The sequence below is a fragment of the Marmota marmota genome, unplaced genomic scaffold (assembly GCF_001458135.2).
Source record: "Marmota marmota marmota unplaced genomic scaffold, marMar, whole genome shotgun sequence".
Lineage (NCBI taxonomy): Eukaryota > Metazoa > Chordata > Mammalia > Rodentia > Sciuridae > Marmota > Marmota marmota.
In genome coordinates, this window is record NW_026000026.1 from 68,057,210 (window position 1) to 68,070,252 (window position 13,043).

Consider the following 13,043-nt stretch of genomic DNA (forward strand, 5'->3'; position numbering starts at 1 on the left):
AATGGACATGATATCTTTATTTTATTTATTTATTTTTATGTGGTGCTGAGTATTGAACCCAGTGACTCACACATACCAGATGAGTGCTCTACCACTAAACAATAACCCCAGCCCTCAAGCCTTTTTATTTTGAGGCAGGGTCTTGCTAAGTTGCTGAGACTAGTCTCAAGCTTGTGATCATCCTGCCTCAGCCTCTTGAGCTGTTAGAATTACAATTATTTTTTAAAACAAAATTGGACCCCAAATATGTTCAATAATTCAAGAAAATGTTTAATCATGTTATTTCTAAAAAATATAATAGCAATCCAAGGGCACTTTTCATGGAATACAATTGCTTCTAAAAGTCTAAGCAGAGACATGGCATTTTGGAAAAGGAATCTAATTTCATAGAACTTGACATGGTAAATACAAGGAGAAGTCCACATTGAAAAACATGATTTTTCACTTTGCATTCTAGTCTTGGTTTCTACTTCTCAAAATTTAACCTCAAAACACTTAAACGTCTATGATTAATATGTTGAACATGCTATCAGTTCTGACCATCTATGCAATTTACCCTTTGAAATGTTTCCTTGAATATAGGAACTGATCCAGAGCCATGCTATCTAACTTTTAAATCATCCTCCTAACTTTGTCAGTGAAATTGTTTTACAGAAACTTAGCCATACACAAGTTTCAATGGATCTGGATTTTGTAGAATTCTAGAAATACTACCTTATTGTAATTTGAATATCCCTGAGGAGGAGACTTTTTACCTGTTTACAACATTCAGACCTTCTGTTTACTCACAGAATGGGCCATTTGGCATAGGGGCTAAATGGTCTGCTCTACTGAAAATAACTGAAGGTAGATAGAGTAGATAAGAGTCCTCAAGGAATATTTAGTGGGAACCCATGTGACAAAGACCTAACAATAACAATCTTAGTAACTACTAATCTTAGCTGTTGCTACTATGAGTTATTAGCTACTCGTGTGGCACAAACCTTAGCTAAAAGCTTTAATAGGCATCATTTCACAGAATTGTCTCACCTACAAGGCCACCAGATCCATTTTAGAAGTTGATTTCACATATGAGGAAATTGAGACAGAGATTTAGTACATTTTCCAAGACAGAAAAAAATTTAGAATTTTTTTTTCATTCTTTTTGAGAGAATCAGGCTTTGAACACAGAATAAAAGATGTCGTCATAGTTTAATCCTTCTGCTCTCTTCTTCCCACTACCATACCCTGCTATAGACTGTTGGGCCAAAAGCCATAGACACAGATGAGCAGACAGAGGACTAAGCATGGCAGGAATTCAGGGGCCAAGACTGAAACCAGACATGTAGGACCCATCTAAAATATCATGCAATGTGGAAAAGTCACACGTTTTTCTAAAGACAGGTGCATCGCCACAGCAGGTGTGCCTATTTATATTTTCCTTTGCTTTTTTTATTCTTGGATTCGGTTCTAGGAAACTACATATTTGACACAACAAGAGAGAATCACTTTACTTGCTATAATTAAAAAATTAAATCTGTCTCAAATAAATTAAGAATATGTGCAAATGCAAATTCTATTTTTTTAGGGCAGAGTAGGTAGGAATACTAATAGCTCCACAGGTATAACTCTTTCAGATGCACTTAGCTCTGTAGTTTGCTCAATATCTAAAATGATGGAAAAATCAAAAGCTGAAATCTCTGATGTGAGTTAGTAATAAAAGATGGTGTAGAAGAGGTATTCATATATTTGTAACCAAATTCAACTTCCATTCAATTATTGCATTTCCTCACAAGTAGTTGCCCATCAATGCCTATTTTGTAGGATCATAAAATACAGTGCAGTCCCTGTAAGTGACTTTTTAGGTTGTTGTTATCTGGCACAGGTGGCTCTAGAGCCTGCTGTTGACTGTAGCTCTATGTGCTTTCAAATGCAAGTACCTAGAGCTCCTCTTCCAACATTTTATAAAATAAATCTTTTTTAAGACTAACTACAAATAGACTAAGAACACACAGAATTCAGAACTTTCTTCATTTGTTCACTCAACTTAATTCTTAATTACTGAGAATGATGAGATAGGCTAAAAGGAATTAGTATGATTTTTTATGATAGGTACAGTCAACATAGTAGATATATATTCATTTGGTACTGAAGAGTGTATTCAAAAAATCATTAACTTTGCATATAAATAAATCTTATTTCGCATTAAAAAACATAAAAACAATTATGTTCACATAGAATTTCTATGAAATGAAAATATTGAGATGCCTCAAATTTGGCTTTAAAATGACATTTCTACCTTATTATTGACTCAGAAATTTTAACTCTGAACCTCTTCATATGAGTTCTAACAGATTAGATTGTTTTACAATGTCATTTAACTGGAATTGGCAACACTACACAATGTAAAGAATAGTGCAGTGTTCACTCAGCAGAATGGCTAAACTCTTTGTATTTTTGACCCTTGTGTTCCCAAGAGATGAGTAGACAAATACAACAAAGCTTAAAAACAAGCCTCAAAAGAATCCAACTATTTCCAAGAAATGTAACTTAATTACATCAAAAACAAAATTTTAAAATTCCATATCCAGCTCCCAACCAGATAAAATTCACACTGTTTATTCTCCAGTCAAAAATTAGAAGGCATGCAAAGAGGCAGGAAAAAAGTCAACCAATCAAATAGAAACAGACATAAAAGTGACACATACAAAAAAAAAATAGCAGACAGAACTCTATTCTCCATATTTAAGAAGGTGGAGGAAAAGCTGAGCATGTTGAGCAGATTTATAGAAGATGTGTTTTTAAAAGACTGAAATCAAACATCTAAAGATGAAAATTATAATACAACTATAATTTCCAAGATGAAAAATATACTGGACAGAAGTAACAGCAAGTTAGATACTTCAGAAACAAAAGAATAGTGGACTTGAAGACAGATTTCCAATCAGAAATGGTGCAAGAAGAGATGGTGGAATGAGATCATCAATGTACTGTAAGAAAAGAAAAATGGGAATCTGATATTCTAACCTCAATGAAAATAGCTTTCAAAACTAAAGGGAAAATGACTTCATCTGACATACACAATCTGATACAATTCATCACTACCTGCAATACTTGAGGGAATTTGGTTGTACATTGCAAAATAGAACTGATCAATTCATATTGCATTTTACTTCTCAGACTGGTGACCCAAAGAAGGTATTGATAATGCCCAAACAAAGAGCATGATGAGTTGAGTTTCTGAAGTCTTGTGAGCACAGAGCTATACAACTTTGTAAGGGGGATGGACAGAGAACATCTATCCTGATCAATACATATTAGGAGTTGTCCTGTCCCATCTCAGGCAGTCCTGCCATTTCAGTTATTCAGTAAACATTTGCTAGTGAAAACATGTGCTAGACATCTGAGCAAATTGTTGATATTCCTTAGTATTTTATGTATCTTTGTTCTTTTTGCCATAGAGGCTAATTTAGTCCATAATTCTGATCACTCACTCCTTCTTTCATGCCTTATTTTTCCAAACATTTATCAAAAACCTACTATATACCAGACCTTGTGCCTACAATCCATGGGTATAAAGGTGAATAAGGTAAATCCTGCTCTTAAGAAATATCTTTCATTTTGATAGACAAGCACACACTTAACTATGATAACACATCAAAGTATTATACTGTAGATGTAAAGAAAATGCTGCAGGAGGCAGACAAAATGATTTACTTTTCTGTAGGATTGGAGGAAGATTTCACAGAGGAGGTGATATTGATCTGGGTTATTAAATGTTCCAGATACTATTGCTACATAAACAAAATATCCTCACAGCTGCTTAACATGCTCATGTATTCTCTGGGTTAGGACTTTAAACAGAACCCAGTGGGGATGATAGTTATCTCTGCTGCATAATGTTTGTGGAGAAGACTCAAATGTTTGGGAGCTTCATGGATGGAAATCACCTAGAGTTGTCTCCTCTAATATCTCTGAGAGTTGATTATGTCTGTTAACTGAGACTTCATACCTTTCATGTGGCAGCTTAGGGATCCAACAATGAGTATAAAGTGACAAGGTAGAAGCTGTACTGACTTTTAGATAGTAATCTAAACTCAGAAGTCACTATTACCTCCCCTGCATTCTATTAGACACCAGGAAGTTACAATCCTGCCCAGATCCAAGGGAAGGAGAATTAGATTCCAACTCTAGATGGAAGAGTAGCAAATTCTGGAAGAGCATGGGAGATGAGTAACACTATTTCCAGAATCTTTAGAAAATAGCACATGAAAAATTTTATGTGGAAACCTAGTGGGAATGTATTTAGCATTACAGGAATGAAAAGGTTGTGTGGCTTATGCATGAGAATTGTCCCAGGATGGTGCACAGCCAAAAATTAGGGGTGAATTTTAGAGGGCTTTTAATTTTTACCCTGAGGTGATTAGACTTTAGGTTATAGGCAATGAGGATTTACTAAAGTGACTTGTTCTTGTTTTCAAATCAAACATTTGAGTGAGTAAAATCTGTGATTTACAAAAATACCTAAATTTATTGGATACATGGGGGCGTCTTAAAGACAAATATAATAATATCCATAGGGAACATGGTGGGCTCTTCCAAGCAGTTGACAATGTAAATTAAAAGAACAAATGAAATGAATAGATATGAATTGAATATTGACTGATTGGTCAAGATTAATGAGGGAGAAAGAGGCAATGGAGGATGACCCTGAAAGAGGTAAGAATGCCTACAAGACCCAGAGCTTGGCCACCTTGCCTGAAGTGGATTCCTCTGGACCTAGGATGCATTACAGATCAAGGCTTACCACAGATCCCACCATCAGACAAGCCTAACCAGACCTGTGAATCTAGTCATGGGCTCTCATCTACTCTGTGGACATCATAGAGAGGTGTCAAGGATGAAGAAAATAAGAGTGGCAGATCTCCAAAGCAGATATGACACAACACTGGAGTATTCACTCTGAAATTCTTACTTAAATTCATGTATATTGATTCTAAATTTTCTGAGTTATAGAAAAAAAAAAACAAATTCATGCAGTTTAAATTTTCTTCCTCATAGAAAAACTGTAGCCAGAATACTGTTTTCTTTTTTTAATGACTGGTTCTTCCTTGTCCTGTTAGATTTTTAAAGAAATTCAAACTTCCTCCTACCAACTCCTGAGACATTATCAATTAACTACACACAGCCCATCGAACACAGCATAGTGGTAATTAAACTAAATTACTATGTAGTAGCTTTCATTACACAATGACACAGTTTTTGTTAGGACCATAGAGAGAGTTTAATTACATGTCTAGACACCCCCTGAATTCAGAGCAGCCGTATTATCTTTGTCTCTTTAAAAAGGAATTTGAGCTTTTGATTATTGCCTTTTTAAAAAGACTAACTGGCAAGTTAAGTTTGGGGTTTTTCCCTTTTTTCCTTTCTTATCCTATATTATGCCTTAACGTGTACTTGACTTAGGAATCATGTATACATCTGTGGATGTGTTTGTTTTTCAAGGCAAATGTACAAATTTTCACCCTTTCTCATGTTTGATATACCATTCACTTGTATCCAAAAGTATTTTCTTTTTCTAATGCATCCCAAATATGTATTTTTTAATATGTAAAGCATATTCCATAGTCTAAAGCACAATCATCTTTAATAACATTACTTCCAGCTTCCTCACCCTTGTGAAGAAACTAACTCTCTAACAATGAAGTGATTTCTTCATTAATCCTCAGTGCTGAGCAGTCAGCTTCTCTGGGCAATGTGAAGAGCTCATGCTCTCTGTGGGGCCAAACTCAAGATCTCTGGGCCCTGCATGGCCAAACTCTGCAGACTCAGGAGCTCTCCTCATTTCTTTTGTGCTCAAACATGATCTCTTCTTTTCCATTACAAATATTTGCTTGCTGCTGCTTTCTCTGCAATACAAGTCATTTTTGTGCCTTTTCCAAAGCTATACATTATTTCCTGATTACCACCTCCATTTAATTATTCAAAACTTTCTGTAGCCTCCAGTACTAAATTCTCATCTTTTCTGGGACATGCATCAAATACATTTCAAATGTGTTTCCTCTTTAACCATTCTCAAAGTCCCCTTGGATTGTTGCCTCCCAATATGCATTTGCTCTAATCTTATATTCAAATAAGTTTTGTACACCAATTTATTTGTTGACTATATGTACATTGCTTCTGTTTTCTTTATATACATGTGTTTATTTAGTCAGCATGAGTCCTGTTTGTTTAAATTAGGACATACAGCTTTTTTTTATTGCTTTTTTTTTTTTGCTTGTGTGTGTGTGCCTGAAGCCTAATTTAAAATAACCATTCACTTAATAATGATTTCTACTGAAATCAAACATAAGTGTTTCATTAAAACCTAAAATGAATGAATGTCTTAATTTTATTAGTTGAATTTTAGGAAAAGAGTATAGGTTAAATGGTATTTTTCACCAGATTCATATAGCTCTTTCTTATAAATATGCATTTGATAAAATTTTTATCCCATGCACATATTGAAATAGGAAAATGAATTTCCAACATGTTGAAAGTATCCATTTTCCTCCAAGCTGATTTATTTAGTAAACCAGGAGACTCTCACCACAAGCAGAAATAAGTATTGGAGTCTGAGTGTTCCTGACCTCTTCCGTTGACTGCTCTAACCTGACACTCCAAATTTTCCTATTCAGTAGCATTCCTAATTTCTTCTCTGCCAACATCTTCTTCCCTTTCCCCATGACACTGCGACCCCAGTAAGCATTTCCAGCAACATTTTACTTTCTTCAGACACTCTTAGGCAATACTAGTTCTAGAGCTGCAAGGGACCCATACAAACCCTACCTGCAAGGTCAGCAACTGGACTCCATCAGGCTCCTTCATTTACAAATGGAGGCCTTTTAGCTTGCCCACTGCTTTCTAGGATATTACAGCTGGTCACATCAATACGCCTTTAGCCACTTGACACTTAAGTCACTGTATCACTTCCATTTTATTGCATTGGCAAGCACAATTACCTGAGTGTTTCAGACATAAAAGAGAGGGAAGAGGAAACAGATGAATTTTCAAATTTCTCCAAACTTCTGAGGCATACAGTGTACTAGATATTCTGATCAACTTCAAAGGATGTAAAGAAATTAACCCAGCCATAACTACCAACTTGGCGCCACTATAGGATAAAAACTAATTATATAATTATTCAAAATGTCACTTGCAAGATGAAACTCTTCTGCTGGATCTTACAGTTAAAGTGTTCTTCCCGGTTTGGAGCTCTTCTCAAAGGGACAATGTCAATCTCATCTAATATTCAGCAAACACCTTTGAAGTGACTAAGTACCATTACCTAACAAGAATACCATATGTTTTATAAACATACAGATGCTAAAAGCCTTACTTTAGCTAAATATATCAAAGTAATGTTGCTATGGAAATATATTGCCACAATGTAAGCAGAAAATTTTCTACTTAACAACTTCAACTTCCATCACAAACAAAAAAATGGAAAATGATTACAAGGTTCAGATTACCATCATTCTTTGACTATCTATGTTAGTCACTAAACATTAAAACAACATTCACATCCATAGCAAAAGTTAGTTACTTGTGAATCATTTAAAACCACTTATTGAGCACAAACTTAGAGCCAGGCACTGTGAAGGAAACCAAGTGTCTGGGGAACTTTTCTGATCTTCATGGAGTTTTTCTAGTCTATTGAAAGAGACATCCTGAATGGAAAGGCTGCCAAGAAATCTACATGCTGTGAAGAGAATCAGAAAGCATCCCAAGTGGACATAACAGTGAGCACTTGCATTAGTTTAGAAGGACAGGTACAGTCTCCCTGAGGAGGTGACATTCATTCCAATTGATTTCTGAGAGTGCAGAGCACTGGCCAGGTGACAAAGGATGAGGAAGCATTCAAGGCAGACAGAGCAGCCAGTGATGATAGTTTCCTTTTTGTTTCTTCTCTTTTTTTGGTACTGGGGATAGAACCCAGGGGAGCTTAACCACTGAGCCATATTCTCAGACCTTTTTATTTTGAAATAGAGTCTCATTAAGTTGTTTAGGGCCTTGCTAAGTTGCTAAGGCTACCTTTGCGATCCTCCTGTCTTAGCCTCCTGAGTTGCTGGAATTACAGCCATGAGCCACTATGCTTGGCTCTTGTTTCTTTTTGATGACCAAAGTGAATTACAGCCATGAGCCACTATGCTTGGCTCTTGTTTCTTTTTGATGACCAAAGCATATAGAATGTATTTATATGATGAAAGCTAAGAAAGAGATTTCAGAGAGGTGAAGAGAAGTTTAGAATGTGTGGCCAGTGCCTCTCAGGAAGTAGGAGGGTGTGGGATGGGATCCAAGTAGCCCTGCGGCTGGCTCTTGAAGAACTGCCAAGAATCCTGGGAGAATCCAGCAAAAACAAATTAACAGGGTTTGAAATATGACTGTTTATCAATGACAAATACTGTGTGTCTTAGAACTTTGTTTTGTAATTAATAAAATAATAACAAGAATGTTTCAAATCCTGATTGCCACAAACTTTGTTCCTTTTCTGACTTCTAAACATTCTTACCATAAACTATAAGTATATATAACAAATTCAGTACATATTTCACTTAGGACTATTTCAAAAGGGAAGAATGGAAACCTAATCTATGATATATTTTATATACTTATAAGTTAAATTGAGTCTTTGGGGTGGAGGTCTGTGGTAAATCAAATGAAAAAGGCATACATTTCTATTCAAGTAGAAAAAGGAATAATAAGCAAGTAAAGGAAGGGAGATGTAAATGCACACAAACTAGGTTAGTTATTGTAATTGAAGCCTTTTTTCACTGAGTTTTTAAGCAATAAACAGAAGGGATAAGTATGATGAACTACAAAGCAGGTATTTTCTGATCAAAGTAACCTATGACTCTCCAGGAAACAGCAAGTTTTCCAAAACTTTCCAAATGTGTGTGTGTGTGTGTGTGTGTGTGTGTTTAACAAGATACATGAAACAACAACAACAGAATCCTAATAGCTACCATTTGTGAAGTGGGATATACACAACAAGCTCACAACATGCTATTCCTTCACAACTCGTCTGATTCTCACTGCCACCTGCCAAGGGTGCAATGCAGATGACAGCACCAAGAGGTAGAGGGTATTAGGGCCACATGGCTAATAAATTATACACCTGGGTATATTGTCCTGAGTACCACTCATGAATTGTTCTTTAAAACTTGCTTCAAAAATGCTAAAGAAATCTTAATATGTATACTTCTTACATCAAAACTTCATCAAGACTGAAGGCATGACATTGAAATGAAATTTATCAAAAGTATGCTTTAGCACACAAAACATTAAATTTACTAATATAAAATCCTTAAGCATGTGTCTGTTTCCTATCTTGACTTTGCTTCAGATAAACTTTTATTTATCTTCATATAATGTTTTTTTTCCTAACACTTCACTTTAAATATTTGAACCAGGAAATTGTGCTTTCCTGCCTCTGACTGCACCCCCACTGCTATCTCCCCCACACACTTATTTTTTTATTTTTTAAGGTTTTAATTGATTTGTGCACACGTGGTTATTTTTTCTTCTGATTTATTTTTTAAATTTACAATTTGTCAAGCATTAGTAGTTAGACGATACAATTGTTGGATTTATTTTTTCTCTCTACTAAATTGATAGACTAATATAAATGTTATAAACCTCTCAAATTGTTATAGGTTTTTATTCTGATTTCTTGTCTTTGGTTTACTTTAATTATTACTACTTTAGATGCTTGGCTTATTTTATAGTATCCAGTTATTATGTTTGTTTTTCTCTAGTGCTTTTATCTATTTATGTTGAATCCTCATGATTCAAAATATCTAAAATCAACATGTTGAAAAGATATTATATGTCCTTAATCAGATATTACCTAGTTGTTCTATGTCATTAATACAATATTATAAATTACCTGTGCATAATTTCCCATAACCATACAATTTTGAGGAGCATTTAAAATTAGAGCTACATGAAATTTGAGGTCTATACTTCATAAAACCTAGTTTGAAAATAAAAGGAAGCATGCTTATTATTCAACTCTTAAACTTCTTTTTATGTCTTTAAGTGCTTAAGAAGTTTTCAAAATATATTCTAGAGGACTTTTTTTTAAAAAATCTAAAACTGTCTTATCATAGTGCAAAGACATTTCTTCTTTCTTGTTAAGAGTATTTTATTTATTATTTATTTTAATTTCTCAGTTTAAACCATTACTGCAGTGAACAATGCTGTTTATAACTTATATAAGCAAAGGCTTTTTAACTCTAAGGAATATAGACATTTCTTAAGAAGTTAAACTCCAAGAGTGATGCTGTTCCTGATACTTTTATCCTGAGGGAAGATAAAAGATCATACTCCACATTTTCCTCATTCCTATCTTCCTCATTTCATATTCTGTAAAGTTTAGAAATTCTATGGGCCTACTTGTAGAACTAATCAAAATAGTGAATGCCATTTTTTTTCAGTCAAAAACATATAAATGCCTCTCCCCACATATGTAAATCATTGCAGCATACCTTTTGGTAACCTTTCTACACAAGTAATTTATAGCAAATTATTCTAGGTCTGTTTAAAAGCCAAAATTAAGATCTTTAACATTCCATTGCTTTCTTTTTCTGAGTTTGTTCCTCTGGTAGTACTTAGCTCCTAACTCTATATTTTCCTCTAAAACATTCCTTCTTGTTATCCATTCTAGCTTCCCTTATAGAGTCCCATATTCTCTTTCCTTTTGTTTGTCTGTTTCATTTGCACCTGGAATACAACCATGGTTTCTATTCAAGAAAACCAGAACAATATTTCATGAGAATCTTCATCTAATCAGTACTTTCCTAAATCAAAACCTAACAGGTCATTTCATTTGTTGTTATCATGTTGCTAATTTTTGTGTCATTTTTTTTTCCCAAAGGAATGAAACTTCTAAGTTAAGTAAAATTAGAGAGAAAATCAATATTGATGCCCAAATGTGCAATTTTTAGGTGTTTTTCAGAACTATGAGGTACTTATATCTTCCCCTCCCAACCCAGCTGGTATCAAGATATGATATTTTCCTTGTTAAGAATGTGGCATATGGGGCCAGGGTTGTGGCTCAGTGGCAGAGCACTTGCCTAGCATGTGTGAGGCACTGGGTTTGATCCTCAGTACCATGTAAAACTAAATAATAAAATAAAGGTATTGTGTTCACCTACAACTAAAAGCATTCTTTTTCAAAAAAAAAAAAAAAAAGAATGTGGCCAACTTTCTCTGGTTATCATACAAGGCCAACCATGGTCTTCTATCATTTCCTCATTTCACATTTCTCCTCCCTCTCTCATTACCTTTCCCCTCCATTATTCTGTCCTCTTCTTCATTTTTATCTTCTCTCATCCCTTCCCCTGAAGCAATCAATTTTCTGCCCAGTACCTTAGGAATCACATAATAGGCAAGGGTGTGAACTCTGCAGCCAAATGCCTAAATGAATCCCAACCACAATGTCTAATTGTGACATTGTACAAATCTCTTGGCCTCTTTGTGCTTCAGTTTCTTCATTTGCAGAACAAACATTAGGTGACTTAATTCATAGAGCTGTTGTGAGGATAAAGTAAGTTAATAAGCTATTAATAGTAGTGCTTGGATAACAATAAGAGCTTATGACATGTAAGATATTATCTATATGTGATAATTACTTAATATAATGTGTGAGCTAAACCTAGTGAGACCAGAGCAAAAACAACTTTATGTTTCTTACTGTTGTTCTGGAAAATCCACTCTGAAAATTCATCTCCTGGCTCTGGTGATAAATAAAACTTCAGGCCATTCCCGTAGCTTTCCCAATCACTTCTGAGTGAGGAAAAGGCCAAAATTTTAGATTTACATCCAATTTTAAACTTCTACAGTAGAACTTAGAGATCTATAATTTGTAAAGGATAAGGATACTTGATAATTCTCTTTGCATTTTCTTGCTCTTCTTTGAACAGCTAGCTGCTGTTTGTGGTCCTTTCAGGGTTGAGATGTGAGGGTGTTGAAGGGGAAGAGGAGTCCAAAGGTAAAGATAGATTTTACCTGACTGGTACAATTGTGGTCCGGCATCGGTGATCCTTGGGTTTGGTAGGTTACTAGTGCCTGTTACTTTTTCCCACTTTGAAACACATTGATGGCTTCTGTTGTAGGGCATTTCTTTCAGGGAACACATCCCATGCAGGGCTTCTTCAAGGAGGCTCAGGTCTGGTTAGGCTTGTCTGATGGTGGGATCTGTGGTAAGCCTTGATCTGTAATGCATCCTAGGTCCAGAGGAATCCACTTCAGGCAAGGTGGCCAAGCTCTGGGTCTTGTAGGCATTCTTACCTCTTTCAGGGTCATCCTCCATTGCCTCTTTCTCCCTCATTAATCTTGACCAATCAGTCAATATTCAATTCATATCTATTCATTTCATTTGTTCTTTTAATTTACATTGTCAACTGCTTGGAAGAGCCCACCATGTTCCCTATGGATATTATTATATTTGTCTTTAAGACGCCCCCATGTATCCAATAAATTTAGGTATTTTTGTAAATCACAGATTTTACTCACTCAAATGTTTGATTTGAAAACAAGAACAAGTCACTTTAGTAAATCCTCATTGCCTATAACCTAAAGTCTAATCACCTCAGGGTAAAAATTAAAAGCCCTCTAAAATTCACCCCTAATTTTTGGCTGTGCACCATCCTGGGACAATTCTCATGCATAAGCCACACAACCTTTTCATTCCTGTAATGCTAAATACATTCCCACTAGGTTTCCACATAAAATTTTTCATGTGCTATTTTCTAAAGATTCTGGAAATAGTGTTACTCATCTCCCATGCTCTTCCAGAATTTGCTACTCTTCCATCTAGAGTTGGAATCTAATTCTCCTTCCCTTGGATCTGGGCAGGATTGTAACTTCCTGGTGTCTAATAGAATGCAGGGGAGGTAATAGTGACTTCTGAGTTTAGATTACTATCTAAAAGTCAGTACAGCTTCTACCTTGTCACTTTATACTCATTGTTGGATCCCTAAGCTGCCACATGAAAGGTATGAAGTCTCAGTTAACAGACA

At 35.2% G+C, this 13,043-nt stretch overlaps 1 protein-coding gene across 2 annotated transcripts in view; it reads left to right on the forward strand.

Moving 5' to 3' along the window:
• The window catches only part of Camk4 (calcium/calmodulin dependent protein kinase IV), a 237,250-nt gene that overhangs the window by 181,484 nt on the left and 42,723 nt on the right, over window positions 1-13,043 (forward strand). The gene's annotated exons all lie outside the window — the stretch shown is intronic.